This window comes from Phalangium opilio, unplaced genomic scaffold, assembly GCF_054372755.1.
Source record: "Phalangium opilio isolate 3A_F unplaced genomic scaffold, DU_Popi_V2 ptg000352l_1, whole genome shotgun sequence".
Taxonomy (NCBI): Eukaryota; Metazoa; Arthropoda; class Arachnida; order Opiliones; family Phalangiidae; genus Phalangium; species Phalangium opilio.
Window position 1 is genome coordinate 3,151,633 of NW_028324228.1, and position 15,601 is coordinate 3,167,233.

The 15,601-nt window shown below is 42.7% G+C and overlaps 67 non-coding genes across 67 annotated transcripts; all 67 read left to right on the forward strand.

The window, feature by feature from the left end:
* The first annotated feature begins 117 nt into the window (after positions 1-117).
* TRNAD-GUC (transfer RNA aspartic acid (anticodon GUC)) lies at positions 118-189 on the forward strand. The gene has a single exon. It is a non-coding gene; the product is annotated as a tRNA-Asp (tRNA).
* Positions 190-255: 66 nt separating this feature from the next.
* Positions 256-326, forward strand: TRNAG-UCC (transfer RNA glycine (anticodon UCC)). Its single transcript has one exon. It is a non-coding gene; the product is annotated as a tRNA-Gly (tRNA).
* Positions 327-584: 258 nt separating this feature from the next.
* On the forward strand, positions 585-656 carry TRNAD-GUC (transfer RNA aspartic acid (anticodon GUC)). The gene has a single exon. It is a non-coding gene; the product is annotated as a tRNA-Asp (tRNA).
* Positions 657-722: 66 nt separating this feature from the next.
* Positions 723-793, forward strand: TRNAG-UCC (transfer RNA glycine (anticodon UCC)). The gene has a single exon. It is a non-coding gene; the product is annotated as a tRNA-Gly (tRNA).
* Positions 794-1,051: 258 nt separating this feature from the next.
* On the forward strand, positions 1,052-1,123 carry TRNAD-GUC (transfer RNA aspartic acid (anticodon GUC)). Its single transcript has one exon. It is a non-coding gene; the product is annotated as a tRNA-Asp (tRNA).
* Positions 1,124-1,189: 66 nt separating this feature from the next.
* Positions 1,190-1,260, forward strand: TRNAG-UCC (transfer RNA glycine (anticodon UCC)). The gene has a single exon. It is a non-coding gene; the product is annotated as a tRNA-Gly (tRNA).
* Positions 1,261-1,517: 257 nt separating this feature from the next.
* Positions 1,518-1,589, forward strand: TRNAD-GUC (transfer RNA aspartic acid (anticodon GUC)). The gene has a single exon. It is a non-coding gene; the product is annotated as a tRNA-Asp (tRNA).
* A 66-nt stretch (positions 1,590-1,655) lies between these two features.
* On the forward strand, positions 1,656-1,726 carry TRNAG-UCC (transfer RNA glycine (anticodon UCC)). Its single transcript has one exon. It is a non-coding gene; the product is annotated as a tRNA-Gly (tRNA).
* A 258-nt stretch (positions 1,727-1,984) lies between these two features.
* TRNAD-GUC (transfer RNA aspartic acid (anticodon GUC)) lies at positions 1,985-2,056 on the forward strand. Its single transcript has one exon. It is a non-coding gene; the product is annotated as a tRNA-Asp (tRNA).
* Positions 2,057-2,122: 66 nt separating this feature from the next.
* TRNAG-UCC (transfer RNA glycine (anticodon UCC)) lies at positions 2,123-2,193 on the forward strand. Its single transcript has one exon. It is a non-coding gene; the product is annotated as a tRNA-Gly (tRNA).
* Positions 2,194-2,450: 257 nt separating this feature from the next.
* TRNAD-GUC (transfer RNA aspartic acid (anticodon GUC)) lies at positions 2,451-2,522 on the forward strand. The gene has a single exon. It is a non-coding gene; the product is annotated as a tRNA-Asp (tRNA).
* A 66-nt stretch (positions 2,523-2,588) lies between these two features.
* On the forward strand, positions 2,589-2,659 carry TRNAG-UCC (transfer RNA glycine (anticodon UCC)). Its single transcript has one exon. It is a non-coding gene; the product is annotated as a tRNA-Gly (tRNA).
* A 258-nt stretch (positions 2,660-2,917) lies between these two features.
* TRNAD-GUC (transfer RNA aspartic acid (anticodon GUC)) lies at positions 2,918-2,989 on the forward strand. The gene has a single exon. It is a non-coding gene; the product is annotated as a tRNA-Asp (tRNA).
* A 66-nt stretch (positions 2,990-3,055) lies between these two features.
* TRNAG-UCC (transfer RNA glycine (anticodon UCC)) lies at positions 3,056-3,126 on the forward strand. Its single transcript has one exon. It is a non-coding gene; the product is annotated as a tRNA-Gly (tRNA).
* Positions 3,127-3,384: 258 nt separating this feature from the next.
* On the forward strand, positions 3,385-3,456 carry TRNAD-GUC (transfer RNA aspartic acid (anticodon GUC)). Its single transcript has one exon. It is a non-coding gene; the product is annotated as a tRNA-Asp (tRNA).
* A 66-nt stretch (positions 3,457-3,522) lies between these two features.
* TRNAG-UCC (transfer RNA glycine (anticodon UCC)) lies at positions 3,523-3,593 on the forward strand. Its single transcript has one exon. It is a non-coding gene; the product is annotated as a tRNA-Gly (tRNA).
* Positions 3,594-3,850: 257 nt separating this feature from the next.
* Positions 3,851-3,922, forward strand: TRNAD-GUC (transfer RNA aspartic acid (anticodon GUC)). Its single transcript has one exon. It is a non-coding gene; the product is annotated as a tRNA-Asp (tRNA).
* Positions 3,923-3,988: 66 nt separating this feature from the next.
* On the forward strand, positions 3,989-4,059 carry TRNAG-UCC (transfer RNA glycine (anticodon UCC)). Its single transcript has one exon. It is a non-coding gene; the product is annotated as a tRNA-Gly (tRNA).
* Positions 4,060-4,317: 258 nt separating this feature from the next.
* Positions 4,318-4,389, forward strand: TRNAD-GUC (transfer RNA aspartic acid (anticodon GUC)). The gene has a single exon. It is a non-coding gene; the product is annotated as a tRNA-Asp (tRNA).
* A 66-nt stretch (positions 4,390-4,455) lies between these two features.
* Positions 4,456-4,526, forward strand: TRNAG-UCC (transfer RNA glycine (anticodon UCC)). Its single transcript has one exon. It is a non-coding gene; the product is annotated as a tRNA-Gly (tRNA).
* A 258-nt stretch (positions 4,527-4,784) lies between these two features.
* Positions 4,785-4,856, forward strand: TRNAD-GUC (transfer RNA aspartic acid (anticodon GUC)). The gene has a single exon. It is a non-coding gene; the product is annotated as a tRNA-Asp (tRNA).
* A 66-nt stretch (positions 4,857-4,922) lies between these two features.
* Positions 4,923-4,993, forward strand: TRNAG-UCC (transfer RNA glycine (anticodon UCC)). The gene has a single exon. It is a non-coding gene; the product is annotated as a tRNA-Gly (tRNA).
* Positions 4,994-5,250: 257 nt separating this feature from the next.
* On the forward strand, positions 5,251-5,322 carry TRNAD-GUC (transfer RNA aspartic acid (anticodon GUC)). Its single transcript has one exon. It is a non-coding gene; the product is annotated as a tRNA-Asp (tRNA).
* Positions 5,323-5,388: 66 nt separating this feature from the next.
* On the forward strand, positions 5,389-5,459 carry TRNAG-UCC (transfer RNA glycine (anticodon UCC)). The gene has a single exon. It is a non-coding gene; the product is annotated as a tRNA-Gly (tRNA).
* Positions 5,460-5,717: 258 nt separating this feature from the next.
* Positions 5,718-5,789, forward strand: TRNAD-GUC (transfer RNA aspartic acid (anticodon GUC)). Its single transcript has one exon. It is a non-coding gene; the product is annotated as a tRNA-Asp (tRNA).
* Positions 5,790-5,855: 66 nt separating this feature from the next.
* On the forward strand, positions 5,856-5,926 carry TRNAG-UCC (transfer RNA glycine (anticodon UCC)). Its single transcript has one exon. It is a non-coding gene; the product is annotated as a tRNA-Gly (tRNA).
* Positions 5,927-6,183: 257 nt separating this feature from the next.
* On the forward strand, positions 6,184-6,255 carry TRNAD-GUC (transfer RNA aspartic acid (anticodon GUC)). The gene has a single exon. It is a non-coding gene; the product is annotated as a tRNA-Asp (tRNA).
* Positions 6,256-6,321: 66 nt separating this feature from the next.
* Positions 6,322-6,392, forward strand: TRNAG-UCC (transfer RNA glycine (anticodon UCC)). Its single transcript has one exon. It is a non-coding gene; the product is annotated as a tRNA-Gly (tRNA).
* Positions 6,393-6,650: 258 nt separating this feature from the next.
* TRNAD-GUC (transfer RNA aspartic acid (anticodon GUC)) lies at positions 6,651-6,722 on the forward strand. The gene has a single exon. It is a non-coding gene; the product is annotated as a tRNA-Asp (tRNA).
* Positions 6,723-6,788: 66 nt separating this feature from the next.
* On the forward strand, positions 6,789-6,859 carry TRNAG-UCC (transfer RNA glycine (anticodon UCC)). Its single transcript has one exon. It is a non-coding gene; the product is annotated as a tRNA-Gly (tRNA).
* Positions 6,860-7,116: 257 nt separating this feature from the next.
* On the forward strand, positions 7,117-7,188 carry TRNAD-GUC (transfer RNA aspartic acid (anticodon GUC)). Its single transcript has one exon. It is a non-coding gene; the product is annotated as a tRNA-Asp (tRNA).
* A 66-nt stretch (positions 7,189-7,254) lies between these two features.
* Positions 7,255-7,325, forward strand: TRNAG-UCC (transfer RNA glycine (anticodon UCC)). The gene has a single exon. It is a non-coding gene; the product is annotated as a tRNA-Gly (tRNA).
* Positions 7,326-7,583: 258 nt separating this feature from the next.
* On the forward strand, positions 7,584-7,655 carry TRNAD-GUC (transfer RNA aspartic acid (anticodon GUC)). The gene has a single exon. It is a non-coding gene; the product is annotated as a tRNA-Asp (tRNA).
* Positions 7,656-7,721: 66 nt separating this feature from the next.
* Positions 7,722-7,792, forward strand: TRNAG-UCC (transfer RNA glycine (anticodon UCC)). The gene has a single exon. It is a non-coding gene; the product is annotated as a tRNA-Gly (tRNA).
* Positions 7,793-8,049: 257 nt separating this feature from the next.
* TRNAD-GUC (transfer RNA aspartic acid (anticodon GUC)) lies at positions 8,050-8,121 on the forward strand. The gene has a single exon. It is a non-coding gene; the product is annotated as a tRNA-Asp (tRNA).
* Positions 8,122-8,187: 66 nt separating this feature from the next.
* Positions 8,188-8,258, forward strand: TRNAG-UCC (transfer RNA glycine (anticodon UCC)). Its single transcript has one exon. It is a non-coding gene; the product is annotated as a tRNA-Gly (tRNA).
* Positions 8,259-8,516: 258 nt separating this feature from the next.
* Positions 8,517-8,588, forward strand: TRNAD-GUC (transfer RNA aspartic acid (anticodon GUC)). Its single transcript has one exon. It is a non-coding gene; the product is annotated as a tRNA-Asp (tRNA).
* A 66-nt stretch (positions 8,589-8,654) lies between these two features.
* TRNAG-UCC (transfer RNA glycine (anticodon UCC)) lies at positions 8,655-8,725 on the forward strand. Its single transcript has one exon. It is a non-coding gene; the product is annotated as a tRNA-Gly (tRNA).
* A 257-nt stretch (positions 8,726-8,982) lies between these two features.
* Positions 8,983-9,054, forward strand: TRNAD-GUC (transfer RNA aspartic acid (anticodon GUC)). Its single transcript has one exon. It is a non-coding gene; the product is annotated as a tRNA-Asp (tRNA).
* Positions 9,055-9,120: 66 nt separating this feature from the next.
* Positions 9,121-9,191, forward strand: TRNAG-UCC (transfer RNA glycine (anticodon UCC)). Its single transcript has one exon. It is a non-coding gene; the product is annotated as a tRNA-Gly (tRNA).
* Positions 9,192-9,449: 258 nt separating this feature from the next.
* Positions 9,450-9,521, forward strand: TRNAD-GUC (transfer RNA aspartic acid (anticodon GUC)). Its single transcript has one exon. It is a non-coding gene; the product is annotated as a tRNA-Asp (tRNA).
* Positions 9,522-9,587: 66 nt separating this feature from the next.
* Positions 9,588-9,658, forward strand: TRNAG-UCC (transfer RNA glycine (anticodon UCC)). The gene has a single exon. It is a non-coding gene; the product is annotated as a tRNA-Gly (tRNA).
* A 257-nt stretch (positions 9,659-9,915) lies between these two features.
* Positions 9,916-9,987, forward strand: TRNAD-GUC (transfer RNA aspartic acid (anticodon GUC)). The gene has a single exon. It is a non-coding gene; the product is annotated as a tRNA-Asp (tRNA).
* A 66-nt stretch (positions 9,988-10,053) lies between these two features.
* On the forward strand, positions 10,054-10,124 carry TRNAG-UCC (transfer RNA glycine (anticodon UCC)). Its single transcript has one exon. It is a non-coding gene; the product is annotated as a tRNA-Gly (tRNA).
* A 258-nt stretch (positions 10,125-10,382) lies between these two features.
* TRNAD-GUC (transfer RNA aspartic acid (anticodon GUC)) lies at positions 10,383-10,454 on the forward strand. Its single transcript has one exon. It is a non-coding gene; the product is annotated as a tRNA-Asp (tRNA).
* Positions 10,455-10,520: 66 nt separating this feature from the next.
* Positions 10,521-10,591, forward strand: TRNAG-UCC (transfer RNA glycine (anticodon UCC)). Its single transcript has one exon. It is a non-coding gene; the product is annotated as a tRNA-Gly (tRNA).
* Positions 10,592-10,848: 257 nt separating this feature from the next.
* Positions 10,849-10,920, forward strand: TRNAD-GUC (transfer RNA aspartic acid (anticodon GUC)). Its single transcript has one exon. It is a non-coding gene; the product is annotated as a tRNA-Asp (tRNA).
* A 66-nt stretch (positions 10,921-10,986) lies between these two features.
* TRNAG-UCC (transfer RNA glycine (anticodon UCC)) lies at positions 10,987-11,057 on the forward strand. The gene has a single exon. It is a non-coding gene; the product is annotated as a tRNA-Gly (tRNA).
* Positions 11,058-11,315: 258 nt separating this feature from the next.
* Positions 11,316-11,387, forward strand: TRNAD-GUC (transfer RNA aspartic acid (anticodon GUC)). The gene has a single exon. It is a non-coding gene; the product is annotated as a tRNA-Asp (tRNA).
* Positions 11,388-11,453: 66 nt separating this feature from the next.
* TRNAG-UCC (transfer RNA glycine (anticodon UCC)) lies at positions 11,454-11,524 on the forward strand. Its single transcript has one exon. It is a non-coding gene; the product is annotated as a tRNA-Gly (tRNA).
* Positions 11,525-11,781: 257 nt separating this feature from the next.
* On the forward strand, positions 11,782-11,853 carry TRNAD-GUC (transfer RNA aspartic acid (anticodon GUC)). The gene has a single exon. It is a non-coding gene; the product is annotated as a tRNA-Asp (tRNA).
* A 66-nt stretch (positions 11,854-11,919) lies between these two features.
* TRNAG-UCC (transfer RNA glycine (anticodon UCC)) lies at positions 11,920-11,990 on the forward strand. The gene has a single exon. It is a non-coding gene; the product is annotated as a tRNA-Gly (tRNA).
* Positions 11,991-12,248: 258 nt separating this feature from the next.
* TRNAD-GUC (transfer RNA aspartic acid (anticodon GUC)) lies at positions 12,249-12,320 on the forward strand. Its single transcript has one exon. It is a non-coding gene; the product is annotated as a tRNA-Asp (tRNA).
* Positions 12,321-12,386: 66 nt separating this feature from the next.
* Positions 12,387-12,457, forward strand: TRNAG-UCC (transfer RNA glycine (anticodon UCC)). Its single transcript has one exon. It is a non-coding gene; the product is annotated as a tRNA-Gly (tRNA).
* Positions 12,458-12,715: 258 nt separating this feature from the next.
* Positions 12,716-12,787, forward strand: TRNAD-GUC (transfer RNA aspartic acid (anticodon GUC)). The gene has a single exon. It is a non-coding gene; the product is annotated as a tRNA-Asp (tRNA).
* Positions 12,788-12,853: 66 nt separating this feature from the next.
* TRNAG-UCC (transfer RNA glycine (anticodon UCC)) lies at positions 12,854-12,924 on the forward strand. Its single transcript has one exon. It is a non-coding gene; the product is annotated as a tRNA-Gly (tRNA).
* Positions 12,925-13,181: 257 nt separating this feature from the next.
* TRNAD-GUC (transfer RNA aspartic acid (anticodon GUC)) lies at positions 13,182-13,253 on the forward strand. Its single transcript has one exon. It is a non-coding gene; the product is annotated as a tRNA-Asp (tRNA).
* A 66-nt stretch (positions 13,254-13,319) lies between these two features.
* Positions 13,320-13,390, forward strand: TRNAG-UCC (transfer RNA glycine (anticodon UCC)). Its single transcript has one exon. It is a non-coding gene; the product is annotated as a tRNA-Gly (tRNA).
* Positions 13,391-13,648: 258 nt separating this feature from the next.
* Positions 13,649-13,720, forward strand: TRNAD-GUC (transfer RNA aspartic acid (anticodon GUC)). The gene has a single exon. It is a non-coding gene; the product is annotated as a tRNA-Asp (tRNA).
* A 66-nt stretch (positions 13,721-13,786) lies between these two features.
* Positions 13,787-13,857, forward strand: TRNAG-UCC (transfer RNA glycine (anticodon UCC)). Its single transcript has one exon. It is a non-coding gene; the product is annotated as a tRNA-Gly (tRNA).
* Positions 13,858-14,114: 257 nt separating this feature from the next.
* Positions 14,115-14,186, forward strand: TRNAD-GUC (transfer RNA aspartic acid (anticodon GUC)). Its single transcript has one exon. It is a non-coding gene; the product is annotated as a tRNA-Asp (tRNA).
* A 66-nt stretch (positions 14,187-14,252) lies between these two features.
* Positions 14,253-14,323, forward strand: TRNAG-UCC (transfer RNA glycine (anticodon UCC)). The gene has a single exon. It is a non-coding gene; the product is annotated as a tRNA-Gly (tRNA).
* A 258-nt stretch (positions 14,324-14,581) lies between these two features.
* On the forward strand, positions 14,582-14,653 carry TRNAD-GUC (transfer RNA aspartic acid (anticodon GUC)). Its single transcript has one exon. It is a non-coding gene; the product is annotated as a tRNA-Asp (tRNA).
* A 66-nt stretch (positions 14,654-14,719) lies between these two features.
* TRNAG-UCC (transfer RNA glycine (anticodon UCC)) lies at positions 14,720-14,790 on the forward strand. Its single transcript has one exon. It is a non-coding gene; the product is annotated as a tRNA-Gly (tRNA).
* A 257-nt stretch (positions 14,791-15,047) lies between these two features.
* Positions 15,048-15,119, forward strand: TRNAD-GUC (transfer RNA aspartic acid (anticodon GUC)). The gene has a single exon. It is a non-coding gene; the product is annotated as a tRNA-Asp (tRNA).
* Positions 15,120-15,185: 66 nt separating this feature from the next.
* Positions 15,186-15,256, forward strand: TRNAG-UCC (transfer RNA glycine (anticodon UCC)). Its single transcript has one exon. It is a non-coding gene; the product is annotated as a tRNA-Gly (tRNA).
* A 258-nt stretch (positions 15,257-15,514) lies between these two features.
* On the forward strand, positions 15,515-15,586 carry TRNAD-GUC (transfer RNA aspartic acid (anticodon GUC)). The gene has a single exon. It is a non-coding gene; the product is annotated as a tRNA-Asp (tRNA).
* Positions 15,587-15,601: the final 15 nt, after the last annotated feature.

Genomic DNA, 15,601 nt, shown 5'->3' on the forward strand with positions numbered 1-15,601 from the left:
TTCAAACTCACTTTTTCATTTAATTAGTGACTATCGCGCATGCTCCGGGACTTAGCGAAAAAAATTCGGATAGAAGTACTATAAGTTTGAAAAACTGAGATAACCAACTTTTATTCATCCTCGGTAGTATAGTGGTGAGTATCCTCGCCTGTCACGCGAGAGACCGGGGTTCGATTCCCCGCCGGGGAGCGGTTTTTTAAATGTATACTAATCTAGGCTTCTTTTGTGTGTCATATCGAAGTGTGACCTATGCAAGCATCGGTAGTTCAATGGTAGAATTCTCGCCTTCCAAGCGGGAGGTCCGGGTTCGATTCCCGGCCGGTGCAAGCCGTACGATCTCGTTTCTTTGACTCTCAAAATCGTGCACATTTTTTGTAAAACCAATAACGTTTCTCGAAAAGTAAAGGGTTCAGAAATCGCCTTGACCATTATTTCTAGCGTAGAGTATTTTATTGGGTTACTTTTTCTTCAAACTCACTTTTTCATTTAATTAGTGACTATCGCGCATGCTCCGGGACTTAGCGAAAAAAATTCGGATAGAAGTACTATAAGTTTAAAAAACTGAGATAACCAACTTTTACTCATCCTCGGTAGTATAGTGGTGAGTATCCTCGCCTGTCACGCGAGAGACCGGGGTTCGATTCCCCGCCGGGGAGCGGTTTTTTAAATGTATACTAATCTAGGCTTCTTTTGTGTGTCATATCGAAGTGTGACCTATGCAAGCATCGGTAGTTCAATGGTAGAATTCTCGCCTTCCAAGCGGGAGGTCCGGGTTCGATTCCCGGCCGGTGCAAGCCGTACGATCTCGTTTCTTTGACTCTCAAAATCGTGCACATTTTTTGTAAAACCAATAACGTTTCTCGAAAAGTAAAGGGTTCAGAAATCGCCTTGACTATTATTTCTAGCGTAGAGTATTTTATTGGGTTACTTTTTCTTCAAACTCACTTTTTCATTTAATTAGTGACTATCGCGCATGCTCCGGGACTTAGCGAAAAAAATTCGGATAGAAGTACTATAAGTTTGAAAAACTGAGATAACCAACTTTTATTCATCCTCGGTAGTATAGTGGTGAGTATCCTCGCCTGTCACGCGAGAGACCGGGGTTCGATTCCCCGCCGGGGAGCGGTTTTTTAAATGTATACTAATCTAGGCTTCTTTTGTGTGTCATATCGAAGTGTGACCTATGCAAGCATCGGTAGTTCAATGGTAGAATTCTCGCCTTCCAAGCGGGAGGTCCGGGTTCGATTCCCGGCCGGTGCAAGCCGTACGATCTCGTTTCTTTGACTCTCAAAATCGTGCACATTTTTTGTAAAACCAATAACGTTTCTCGAAAAGTAAAGGGTTCAGAAATCGCCTTGACTATTATTTCTAGCGTAGAGTATTTTATTGGGTTTCTTTTTCTTCAAACTCACTTTTTCATTTAATTAGTGACTATCGCGCATGCTCCGGGACTTAGCGAAAAAAATTCGGATAGAAGTACTATAAGTTTAAAAAACTGAGATAACCAATTTTACTCATCCTCGGTAGTATAGTGGTGAGTATCCTCGCCTGTCACGCGAGAGACCGGGGTTCGATTCCCCGCCGGGGAGCGGTTTATTATATGTATACTAATCTAGGCTTCTTTTGTGTGTCATATCGAAGTGTGACCTATGCAAGCATCGGTAGTTCAATGGTAGAATTCTCGCCTTCCAAGCGGGAGGTCCGGGTTCGATTCCCGGCCGGTGCAAGCCGTACGATCTCGTTTCTTTGACTCTCAAAATCGTGCACATTTTTTGTAAAACCAATAACGTTTCTCGAAAAGTAAAGGGTTCAGAAATCGCCTTGACCATTATTTCTAGCGTAGAGTATTTTATTGGGTTACTTTTTCTTCAAACTCACTTTTTCATTTAATTAGTGACTATCGCGCATGCTCCGGGACTTAGCGAAAAAAATTCGGATAGAAGTACTATAAGTTTGAAAAACTGAGATAACCAACTTTTATTCATCCTCGGTAGTATAGTGGTGAGTATCCTCGCCTGTCACGCGAGAGACCGGGGTTCGATTCCCCGCCGGGGAGCGGTTTTTTAAATGTATACTAATCTAGGCTTCTTTTGTGTGTCATATCGAAGTGTGACCTATGCAAGCATCGGTAGTTCAATGGTAGAATTCTCGCCTTCCAAGCGGGAGGTCCGGGTTCGATTCCCGGCCGGTGCAAGCCGTACGATCTCGTTTCTTTGACTCTCAAAATCGTGCACATTTTTTGTAAAACCAATAACGTTTCTCGAAAAGTAAAGGGTTCAGAAATCGCCTTGACTATTATTTCTAGCGTAGAGTATTTTATTGGGTTACTTTTTCTTCAAACTCACTTTTTCATTTAATTAGTGACTATCGCGCATGCTCCGGGACTTAGCGAAAAAAATTCGGATAGAAGTACTATAAGTTTAAAAAACTGAGATAACCAATTTTACTCATCCTCGGTAGTATAGTGGTGAGTATCCTCGCCTGTCACGCGAGAGACCGGGGTTCGATTCCCCGCCGGGGAGCGGTTTATTATATGTATACTAATCTAGGCTTCTTTTGTGTGTCATATCGAAGTGTGACCTATGCAAGCATCGGTAGTTCAATGGTAGAATTCTCGCCTTCCAAGCGGGAGGTCCGGGTTCGATTCCCGGCCGGTGCAACCCGTACGATCTCGTTTCTTTGACTCTCAAAATCGTGCACATTTTTTGTAAAACCAATAACGTTTCTCGAAAAGTAAAGGGTTCAGAAATCGCCTTGACCATTATTTCTAGCGTAGAGTATTTTATTGGGTTACTTTTTCTTCAAACTCACTTTTTCATTTAATTAGTGACTATCGCGCATGCTCCGGGACTTAGCGAAAAAAATTCGGATAGAAGTACTATAAGTTTAAAAAACTGAGATAACCAACTTTTACTCATCCTCGGTAGTATAGTGGTGAGTATCCTCGCCTGTCACGCGAGAGACCGGGGTTCGATTCCCCGCCGGGGAGCGGTTTTTTAAATGTATACTAATCTAGGCTTCTTTTGTGTGTCATATCGAAGTGTGACCTAAGCAAGCATCGGTAGTTCAATGGTAGAATTCTCGCCTTCCAAGCGGGAGGTCCGGGTTCGATTCCCGGCCGGTGCAACCCGTACGATCTCGTTTCTTTGACTCTCAAAATCGTGCACATTTTTTGTAAAACCAATAACGTTTCTCGAAAAGTAAAGGGTTCAGAAATCGCCTTGACTATTATTTCTAGCGTAGAGTATTTTATTGGGTTACTTTTTCTTCAAACTCACTTTTTCATTTAATTAGTGACTATCGCGCATGCTCCGGGACTTAGCGAAAAAAATTCGGATAGAAGTACTATAAGTTTGAAAAACTGAGATAACCAACTTTTATTCATCCTCGGTAGTATAGTGGTGAGTATCCTCGCCTGTCACGCGAGAGACCGGGGTTCGATTCCCCGCCGGGGAGCGGTTTTTTAAATGTATACTAATCTAGGCTTCTTTTGTGTGTCATATCGAAGTGTGACCTATGCAAGCATCGGTAGTTCAATGGTAGAATTCTCGCCTTCCAAGCGGGAGGTCCGGGTTCGATTCCCGGCCGGTGCAAGCCGTACGATCTCGTTTCTTTGACTCTCAAAATCGTGCACATTTTTTGTAAAACCAATAACGTTTCTCGAAAAGTAAAGGGTTCAGAAATCGCCTTGACTATTATTTCTAGCGTAGAGTATTTTATTGGGTTTCTTTTTCTTCAAACTCACTTTTTCATTTAATTAGTGACTATCGCGCATGCTCCGGGACTTAGCGAAAAAAATTCGGATAGAAGTACTATAAGTTTAAAAAACTGAGATAACCAATTTTACTCATCCTCGGTAGTATAGTGGTGAGTATCCTCGCCTGTCACGCGAGAGACCGGGGTTCGATTCCCCGCCGGGGAGCGGTTTATTATATGTATACTAATCTAGGCTTCTTTTGTGTGTCATATCGAAGTGTGACCTATGCAAGCATCGGTAGTTCAATGGTAGAATTCTCGCCTTCCAAGCGGGAGGTCCGGGTTCGATTCCCGGCCGGTGCAAGCCGTACGATCTCGTTTCTTTGACTCTCAAAATCGTGCACATTTTTTGTAAAACCAATAACGTTTCTCGAAAAGTAAAGGGTTCAGAAATCGCCTTGACCATTATTTCTAGCGTAGAGTATTTTATTGGGTTACTTTTTCTTCAAACTCACTTTTTCATTTAATTAGTGACTATCGCGCATGCTCCGGGACTTAGCGAAAAAAATTCGGATAGAAGTACTATAAGTTTAAAAAACTGAGATAACCAACTTTTATTCATCCTCGGTAGTATAGTGGTGAGTATCCTCGCCTGTCACGCGAGAGACCGGGGTTCGATTCCCCGCCGGGGAGCGGTTTATTATATGTATACTAATCTAGGCTTCTTTTGTGTGTCATATCGAAGTGTGACCTATGCAAGCATCGGTAGTTCAATGGTAGAATTCTCGCCTTCCAAGCGGGAGGTCCGGGTTCGATTCCCGGCCGGTGCAACCCGTACGATCTCGTTTCTTTGACTCTCAAAATCGTGCACATTTTTTGTAAAACCAATAACGTTTCTCGAAAAGTAAAGGGTTCAGAAATCGCCTTGACCATTATTTCTAGCGTAGAGTATTTTATTGGGTTACTTTTTCTTCAAACTCACTTTTTCATTTAATTAGTGACTATCGCGCATGCTCCGGGACTTAGCGAAAAAAATTCGGATAGAAGTACTATAAGTTTGAAAAACTGAGATAACCAACTTTTATTCATCCTCGGTAGTATAGTGGTGAGTATCCTCGCCTGTCACGCGAGAGACCGGGGTTCGATTCCCCGCCGGGGAGCGGTTTTTTAAATGTATACTAATCTAGGCTTCTTTTGTGTGTCATATCGAAGTGTGACCTATGCAAGCATCGGTAGTTCAATGGTAGAATTCTCGCCTTCCAAGCGGGAGGTCCGGGTTCGATTCCCGGCCGGTGCAAGCCGTACGATCTCGTTTCTTTGACTCTCAAAATCGTGCACATTTTTTGTAAAACCAATAACGTTTCTCGAAAAGTAAAGGGTTCAGAAATCGCCTTGACTATTATTTCTAGCGTAGAGTATTTTATTGGGTTACTTTTTCTTCAAACTCACTTTTTCATTTAATTAGTGACTATCGCGCATGCTCCGGGACTTAGCGAAAAAAATTCGGATAGAAGTACTATAAGTTTAAAAAACTGAGATAACCAATTTTACTCATCCTCGGTAGTATAGTGGTGAGTATCCTCGCCTGTCACGCGAGAGACCGGGGTTCGATTCCCCGCCGGGGAGCGGTTTATTATATGTATACTAATCTAGGCTTCTTTTGTGTGTCATATCGAAGTGTGACCTATGCAAGCATCGGTAGTTCAATGGTAGAATTCTCGCCTTCCAAGCGGGAGGTCCGGGTTCGATTCCCGGCCGGTGCAAGCCGTACGATCTCGTTTCTTTGACTCTCAAAATCGTGCACATTTTTTGTAAAACCAATAACGTTTCTCGAAAAGTAAAGGGTTCAGAAATCGCCTTGACCATTATTTCTAGCGTAGAGTATTTTATTGGGTTACTTTTTCTTCAAACTCACTTTTTCATTTAATTAGTGACTATCGCGCATGCTCCGGGACTTAGCGAAAAAAATTCGGATAGAAGTACTATAAGTTTGAAAAACTGAGATAACCAACTTTTATTCATCCTCGGTAGTATAGTGGTGAGTATCCTCGCCTGTCACGCGAGAGACCGGGGTTCGATTCCCCGCCGGGGAGCGGTTTTTTAAATGTATACTAATCTAGGCTTCTTTTGTGTGTCATATCGAAGTGTGACCTATGCAAGCATCGGTAGTTCAATGGTAGAATTCTCGCCTTCCAAGCGGGAGGTCCGGGTTCGATTCCCGGCCGGTGCAAGCCGTACGATCTCGTTTCTTTGACTCTCAAAATCGTGCACATTTTTTGTAAAACCAATAACGTTTCTCGAAAAGTAAAGGGTTCAGAAATCGCCTTGACTATTATTTCTAGCGTAGAGTATTTTATTGGGTTACTTTTTCTTCAAACTCACTTTTTCATTTAATTAGTGACTATCGCGCATGCTCCGGGACTTAGCGAAAAAAATTCGGATAGAAGTACTATAAGTTTAAAAAACTGAGATAACCAATTTTACTCATCCTCGGTAGTATAGTGGTGAGTATCCTCGCCTGTCACGCGAGAGACCGGGGTTCGATTCCCCGCCGGGGAGCGGTTTATTATATGTATACTAATCTAGGCTTCTTTTGTGTGTCATATCGAAGTGTGACCTATGCAAGCATCGGTAGTTCAATGGTAGAATTCTCGCCTTCCAAGCGGGAGGTCCGGGTTCGATTCCCGGCCGGTGCAACCCGTACGATCTCGTTTCTTTGACTCTCAAAATCGTGCACATTTTTTGTAAAACCAATAACGTTTCTCGAAAAGTAAAGGGTTCAGAAATCGCCTTGACCATTATTTCTAGCGTAGAGTATTTTATTGGGTTACTTTTTCTTCAAACTCACTTTTTCATTTAATTAGTGACTATCGCGCATGCTCCGGGACTTAGCGAAAAAAATTCGGATAGAAGTACTATAAGTTTGAAAAACTGAGATAACCAACTTTTATTCATCCTCGGTAGTATAGTGGTGAGTATCCTCGCCTGTCACGCGAGAGACCGGGGTTCGATTCCCCGCCGGGGAGCGGTTTTTTAAATGTATACTAATCTAGGCTTCTTTTGTGTGTCATATCGAAGTGTGACCTATGCAAGCATCGGTAGTTCAATGGTAGAATTCTCGCCTTCCAAGCGGGAGGTCCGGGTTCGATTCCCGGCCGGTGCAAGCCGTACGATCTCGTTTCTTTGACTCTCAAAATCGTGCACATTTTTTGTAAAACCAATAACGTTTCTCGAAAAGTAAAGGGTTCAGAAATCGCCTTGACTATTATTTCTAGCGTAGAGTATTTTATTGGGTTACTTTTTCTTCAAACTCACTTTTTCATTTAATTAGTGACTATCGCGCATGCTCCGGGACTTAGCGAAAAAAATTCGGATAGAAGTACTATAAGTTTAAAAAACTGAGATAACCAATTTTACTCATCCTCGGTAGTATAGTGGTGAGTATCCTCGCCTGTCACGCGAGAGACCGGGGTTCGATTCCCCGCCGGGGAGCGGTTTATTATATGTATACTAATCTAGGCTTCTTTTGTGTGTCATATCGAAGTGTGACCTATGCAAGCATCGGTAGTTCAATGGTAGAATTCTCGCCTTCCAAGCGGGAGGTCCGGGTTCGATTCCCGGCCGGTGCAACCCGTACGATCTCGTTTCTTTGACTCTCAAAATCGTGCACATTTTTTGTAAAACCAATAACGTTTCTCGAAAAGTAAAGGGTTCAGAAATCGCCTTGACCATTATTTCTAGCGTAGAGTATTTTATTGGGTTACTTTTTCTTCAAACTCACTTTTTCATTTAATTAGTGACTATCGCGCATGCTCCGGGACTTAGCGAAAAAAATTCGGATAGAAGTACTATAAGTTTGAAAAACTGAGATAACCAACTTTTATTCATCCTCGGTAGTATAGTGGTGAGTATCCTCGCCTGTCACGCGAGAGACCGGGGTTCGATTCCCCGCCGGGGAGCGGTTTTTTAAATGTATACTAATCTAGGCTTCTTTTGTGTGTCATATCGAAGTGTGACCTATGCAAGCATCGGTAGTTCAATGGTAGAATTCTCGCCTTCCAAGCGGGAGGTCCGGGTTCGATTCCCGGCCGGTGCAAGCCGTACGATCTCGTTTCTTTGACTCTCAAAATCGTGCACATTTTTTGTAAAACCAATAACGTTTCTCGAAAAGTAAAGGGTTCAGAAATCGCCTTGACTATTATTTCTAGCGTAGAGTATTTTATTGGGTTACTTTTTCTTCAAACTCACTTTTTCATTTAATTAGTGACTATCGCGCATGCTCCGGGACTTAGCGAAAAAAATTCGGATAGAAGTACTATAAGTTTAAAAAACTGAGATAACCAATTTTACTCATCCTCGGTAGTATAGTGGTGAGTATCCTCGCCTGTCACGCGAGAGACCGGGGTTCGATTCCCCGCCGGGGAGCGGTTTATTATATGTATACTAATCTAGGCTTCTTTTGTGTGTCATATCGAAGTGTGACCTATGCAAGCATCGGTAGTTCAATGGTAGAATTCTCGCCTTCCAAGCGGGAGGTCCGGGTTCGATTCCCGGCCGGTGCAAGCCGTACGATCTCGTTTCTTTGACTCTCAAAATCGTGCACATTTTTTGTAAAACCAATAACGTTTCTCGAAAAGTAAAGGGTTCAGAAATCGCCTTGACCATTATTTCTAGCGTAGAGTATTTTATTGGGTTACTTTTTCTTCAAACTCACTTTTTCATTTAATTAGTGACTATCGCGCATGCTCCGGGACTTAGCGAAAAAAATTCGGATAGAAGTACTATAAGTTTGAAAAACTGAGATAACCAACTTTTATTCATCCTCGGTAGTATAGTGGTGAGTATCCTCGCCTGTCACGCGAGAGACCGGGGTTCGATTCCCCGCCGGGGAGCGGTTTTTTAAATGTATACTAATCTAGGCTTCTTTTGTGTGTCATATCGAAGTGTGACCTATGCAAGCATCGGTAGTTCAATGGTAGAATTCTCGCCTTCCAAGCGGGAGGTCCGGGTTCGATTCCCGGCCGGTGCAAGCCGTACGATCTCGTTTCTTTGACTCTCAAAATCGTGCACATTTTTTGTAAAACCAATAACGTTTCTCGAAAAGTAAAGGGTTCAGAAATCGCCTTGACTATTATTTCTAGCGTAGAGTATTTTATTGGGTTACTTTTTCTTCAAACTCACTTTTTCATTTAATTAGTGACTATCGCGCATGCTCCGGGACTTAGCGAAAAAAATTCGGATAGAAGTACTATAAGTTTAAAAAACTGAGATAACCAATTTTACTCATCCTCGGTAGTATAGTGGTGAGTATCCTCGCCTGTCACGCGAGAGACCGGGGTTCGATTCCCCGCCGGGGAGCGGTTTATTATATGTATACTAATCTAGGCTTCTTTTGTGTGTCATATCGAAGTGTGACCTATGCAAGCATCGGTAGTTCAATGGTAGAATTCTCGCCTTCCAAGCGGGAGGTCCGGGTTCGATTCCCGGCCGGTGCAACCCGTACGATCTCGTTTCTTTGACTCTCAAAATCGTGCACATTTTTTGTAAAACCAATAACGTTTCTCGAAAAGTAAAGGGTTCAGAAATCGCCTTGACCATTATTTCTAGCGTAGAGTATTTTATTGGGTTACTTTTTCTTCAAACTCACTTTTTCATTTAATTAGTGACTATCGCGCATGCTCCGGGACTTAGCGAAAAAAATTCGGATAGAAGTACTATAAGTTTGAAAAACTGAGATAACCAACTTTTATTCATCCTCGGTAGTATAGTGGTGAGTATCCTCGCCTGTCACGCGAGAGACCGGGGTTCGATTCCCCGCCGGGGAGCGGTTTTTTAAATGTATACTAATCTAGGCTTCTTTTGTGTGTCATATCGAAGTGTGACCTATGCAAGCATCGGTAGTTCAATGGTAGAATTCTCGCCTTCCAAGCGGGAGGTCCGGGTTCGATTCCCGGCCGGTGCAAGCCGTACGATCTCGTTTCTTTGACTCTCAAAATCGTGCACATTTTTTGTAAAACCAATAACGTTTCTCGAAAAGTAAAGGGTTCAGAAATCGCCTTGACTATTATTTCTAGCGTAGAGTATTTTATTGGGTTACTTTTTCTTCAAACTCACTTTTTCATTTAATTAGTGACTATCGCGCATGCTCCGGGACTTAGCGAAAAAAATTCGGATAGAAGTACTATAAGTTTAAAAAACTGAGATAACCAATTTTACTCATCCTCGGTAGTATAGTGGTGAGTATCCTCGCCTGTCACGCGAGAGACCGGGGTTCGATTCCCCGCCGGGGAGCGGTTTATTATATGTATACTAATCTAGGCTTCTTTTGTGTGTCATATCGAAGTGTGACCTATGCAAGCATCGGTAGTTCAATGGTAGAATTCTCGCCTTCCAAGCGGGAGGTCCGGGTTCGATTCCCGGCCGGTGCAAGCCGTACGATCTCGTTTCTTTGACTCTCAAAATCGTGCACATTTTTTGTAAAACCAATAACGTTTCTCGAAAAGTAAAGGGTTCAGAAATCGCCTTGACCATTATTTCTAGCGTAGAGTATTTTATTGGGTTACTTTTTCTTCAAACTCACTTTTTCATTTAATTAGTGACTATCGCGCATGCTCCGGGACTTAGCGAAAAAAATTCGGATAGAAGTACTATAAGTTTGAAAAACTGAGATAACCAACTTTTATTCATCCTCGGTAGTATAGTGGTGAGTATCCTCGCCTGTCACGCGAGAGACCGGGGTTCGATTCCCCGCCGGGGAGCGGTTTTTTAAATGTATACTAATCTAGGCTTCTTTTGTGTGTCATATCGAAGTGTGACCTATGCAAGCATCGGTAGTTCAATGGTAGAATTCTCGCCTTCCAAGCGGGAGGTCCGGGTTCGATTCCCGGCCGGTGCAAGCCGTACGATCTCGTTTCTTTGACTCTCAAAATCGTGCACATTTTTTGTAAAACCAATAACGTTTCTCGAAAAGTAAAGGGTTCAGAAATCGCCTTGACTATTATTTCTAGCGTAGAGTATTTTATTGGGTTACTTTTTCTTCAAACTCACTTTTTCATTTAATTAGTGACTATCGCGCATGCTCCGGGACTTAGCGAAAAAAATTCGGATAGAAGTACTATAAGTTTAAAAAACTGAGATAACCAATTTTACTCATCCTCGGTAGTATAGTGGTGAGTATCCTCGCCTGTCACGCGAGAGACCGGGGTTCGATTCCCCGCCGGGGAGCGGTTTATTATATGTATACTAATCTAGGCTTCTTTTGTGTGTCATATCGAAGTGTGACCTATGCAAGCATCGGTAGTTCAATGGTAGAATTCTCGCCTTCCAAGCGGGAGGTCCGGGTTCGATTCCCGGCCGGTGCAACCCGTACGATCTCGTTTCTTTGACTCTCAAAATCGTGCACATTTTTTGTAAAACCAATAACGTTTCTCGAAAAGTAAAGGGTTCAGAAATCGCCTTGACCATTATTTCTAGCGTAGAGTATTTTATTGGGTTACTTTTTCTTCAAACTCACTTTTTCATTTAATTAGTGACTATCGCGCATGCTCCGGGACTTAGCGAAAAAAATTCGGATAGAAGTACTATAAGTTTGAAAAACTGAGATAACCAACTTTTATTCATCCTCGGTAGTATAGTGGTGAGTATCCTCGCCTGTCACGCGAGAGACCGGGGTTCGATTCCCCGCCGGGGAGCGGTTTTTTAAATGTATACTAATCTAGGCTTCTTTTGTGTGTCATATCGAAGTGTGACCTATGCAAGCATCGGTAGTTCAATGGTAGAATTCTCGCCTTCCAAGCGGGAGGTCCGGGTTCGATTCCCGGCCGGTGCAAGCCGTACGATCTCGTTTCTTTGACTCTCAAAATCGTGCACATTTTTTGTAAAACCAATAACGTTTCTCGAAAAGTAAAGGGTTCAGAAATCGCCTTGACTATTATTTCTAGCGTAGAGTATTTTATTGGGTTACTTTTTCTTCAAACTCACTTTTTCATTTAATTAGTGACTATCGCGCATGCTCCGGGACTTAGCGAAAAAAATTCGGATAGAAGTACTATAAGTTTAAAAAACTGAGATAACCAATTTTACTCATCCTCGGTAGTATAGTGGTGAGTATCCTCGCCTGTCACGCGAGAGACCGGGGTTCGATTCCCCGCCGGGGAGCGGTTTATTATATGTATACTAATCTAGGCTTCTTTTGTGTGTCATATCGAAGTGTGACCTATGCAAGCATCGGTAGTTCAATGGTAGAATTCTCGCCTTCCAAGCGGGAGGTCCGGGTTCGATTCCCGGCCGGTGCAAGCCGTACGATCTCGTTTCTTTGACTCTCAAAATCGTGCACATTTTTTGTAAAACCAATAACGTTTCTCGAAAAGTAAAGGGTTCAGAAATCGCCTTGACCATTATTTCTAGCGTAGAGTATTTTATTGGGTTACTTTTTCTTCAAACTCACTTTTTCATTTAATTAGTGACTATCGCGCATGCTCCGGGACTTAGCGAAAAAAATTCGGATAGAAGTACTATAAGTTTGAAAAACTGAGATAACCAACTTTTATTCATCCTCGGTAGTATAGTGGTGAGTATCCTCGCCTGTCACGCGAGAGACCGGGGTTCGATTCCCCGCCGGGGAGCGGTTTATTATATGTATACTAATCTAGGCTTCTTTTGTGTGTCATATCGAAGTGTGACCTATGCAAGCATCGGTAGTTCAATGGTAGAATTCTCGCCTTCCAAGCGGGAGGTCCGGGTTCGATTCCCGGCCGGTGCAACCCGTACGATCTCGTTTCTTTGACTCTCAAAATCGTGCACATTTTTTGTAAAACCAATAACGTTTCTCGAAAAGTAAAGGGTTCAGAAATCGCCTTGACCATTATTTCTAGCGTAGAGTATTTTATTGGGTTACTTTTTCTTCAAACTCACTTTTTCATTTAATTAGTGACTATCGCGCATGCTCCGGGACTTAGCGAAAAAAATTCGGATAGAAGTACTATAAGTTTGAAAAACTGAGATAACCAACTTTTATTCATCCTCGGTAGTATAGTGGTGAGTATCCTCGCCTGTCACGCGAGAGACCGGGGTTCGATTCCCCGCCGGGGAGCGGTTTTTTAAATGTATACTAATCTAGGCTTCTTTTGTGTGTCATATCGAAGTGTGACCTATGCAAGCATCGGTAGTTCAATGGTAGAATTCTCGCCTTCCAAGCGAGAGGTCCGGGTTCGATTCCCGGCCGGTGCAAGCCGTACGATCTCGTTTCTTTGACTCTCAAAATCGTGCACATTTTTTGTAAAACCAATAACGTTTCTCGAAAAGTAAAGGGTTCAGAAATCGCCTTGACTATTATTTCTAGCGTAGAGTATTTTATTGGGTTACTTTTTCTTCAAACTCACTTTTTCATTTAATTAGTGACTATCGCGCATGCTCCGGGACTTAGCGAAAAAAATTCGGATAGAAGTACTATAAGTTTAAAAAACTGAGATAACCAATTTTACTCATCCTCGGTAGTATAGTGGTGAGTATCCTCGCCTGTCACGCGAGAGACCGGGGTTCGATTCCCCGCCGGGGAGCGGTTTATTATATGTATACTAATCTAGGCTTCTTTTGTGTGTCATATCGAAGTGTGACCTATGCAAGCATCGGTAGTTCAATGGTAGAATTCTCGCCTTCCAAGCGGGAGGTCCGGGTTCGATTCCCGGCCGGTGCAAGCCGTACGATCTCGTTTCTTTGACTCTCAAAATCGTGCACATTTTTTGTAAAACCAATAACGTTTCTCGAAAAGTAAAGGGTTCAGAAATCGCCTTGACCATTATTTCTAGCGTAGAGTATTTTATTGGGTTACTTTTTCTTCAAACTCACTTTTTCATTTAATTAGTGACTATCGCGCATGCTCCGGGACTTAGCGAAAAAAATTCGGATAGAAGTACTATAAGTTTGAAAAACTGAGATAACCAACTTTTATTCATCCTCGGTAGTATAGTGGTGAGTATCCTCGCCTGTCACGCGAGAGACCGGGGTTCGATTCCCCGCCGGGGAGCGGTTTATTATATGTATACTAATCTAGGCTTCTTTTGTGTGTCATATCGAAGTGTGACCTATGCAAGCATCGGTAGTTCAATGGTAGAATTCTCGCCTTCCAAGCGGGAGGTCCGGGTTCGATTCCCGGCCGGTGCAAGCCGTACGATCTCGTTTCTTTGACTCTCAAAATCGTGCACATTTTTTGTAAAACCAATAACGTTTCTCGAAAAGTAAAGGGTTCAGAAATCGCCTTGACTATTATTTCTAGCGTAGAGTATTTTATTGGGTTACTTTTTCTTCAAACTCACTTTTTCATTTAATTAGTGACTATCGCGCATGCTCCGGGACTTAGCGAAAAAAATTCGGATAGAAGTACTATAAGTTTAAAAAACTGAGATAACCAATTTTACTCATCCTCGGTAGTATAGTGGTGAGTATCCTCGCCTGTCACGCGAGAGACCGGGGTTCGATTCCCCGCCGGGGAGCGGTTTATTATATGTATACTAATCTAGGCTTCTTTTGTGTGTCATATCGAAGTGTGACCTATGCAAGCATCGGTAGTTCAATGGTAGAATTCTCGCCTTCCAAGCGGGAGGTCCGGGTTCGATTCCCGGCCGGTGCAAGCCGTACGATCTCGTTTCTTTGACTCTCAAAATCGTGCACATTTTTTGTAAAACCAATAACGTTTCTCGAAAAGTAAAGGGTTCAGAAATCGCCTTGACTATTATTTCTAGCGTAGAGTATTTTATTGGGTTACTTTTTCTTCAAACTCACTTTTTCATTTAATTAGTGACTATCGCGCATGCTCCGGGACTTTGCGAAAAAAATTCGGATAGAAGTACTATAAGTTTAAAAAACTGAGATAACCAGCTTTCATTCATGCTCGGTAGTATAGTGGTGAGTATCCTCGCCTGTCACGCGAGAGACCGGGGTTCGATTCCCCGCCGGGGAGCGGTTTATTATATGTATACTAATCTAGGCTTCTTTTGTGTGTCATATCGAAGTGTGACCTATGCAAGCATCGGTAGTTCAATGGTAGAATTCTCGCCTTCCAAGCGGGAGGTCCGGGTTCGATTCCCGGCCGGTGCAAGCCGTACGATCTCGTTTCTTTGACTCTCAAAATCGTGCACATTTTTTGTAAAACCAATAACGTTTCTCGAAAAGTAAAGGGTTCAGAAATCGCCTTGACTATTATTTCTAGCGTAGAGTATTTTATTGGGTTACTTTTTCTTCAAACTCACTTTTTCATTTAATTAGTGACTATCGCGCATGCTCCGGGACTTAGCGAAAAAAATTCGGATAGAAGTACTATAAGTTTAAAAAACTGAGATAACCAATTTTACTCATCCTCGGTAGTATAGTGGTGAGTATCCTCGCCTGTCACGCGAGAGACCGGGGTTCGATTCCCCGCCGGGGAGCGGTTTATTATATGTATACTAATCTAGGCTTCTTTTGTGTGTCATATCGAAGTGTGACCTATGCAAGCATCGGTAGTTCAATGGTAGAATTCTCGCCTTCCAAGCGGGAGGTCCGGGTTCGATTCCCGGCCGGTGCAAGCCGTACGATCTCGTTTCTTTGACTCTCAAAATCGTGCACATTTTTTGTAAAACCAATAACGTTTCTCGAAAAGTAAAGGGTTCAGAAATCGCCTTGACCATTATTTCTAGCGTAGAGTATTTTATTGGGTTACTTTTTCTTCAAACTCACTTTTTCATTTAATTAGTGACTATCGCGCATGCTCCGGGACTTAGCGAAAAAAATTCGGATAGAAGTACTATAAGTTTGAAAAACTGAGATAACCAACTTTTATTCATCCTCGGTAGTATAGTGGTGAGTATCCTCGCCTGTCACGCGAGAGACCGGGGTTCGATTCCCCGCCGGGGAGCGGTTTTTTAAATGT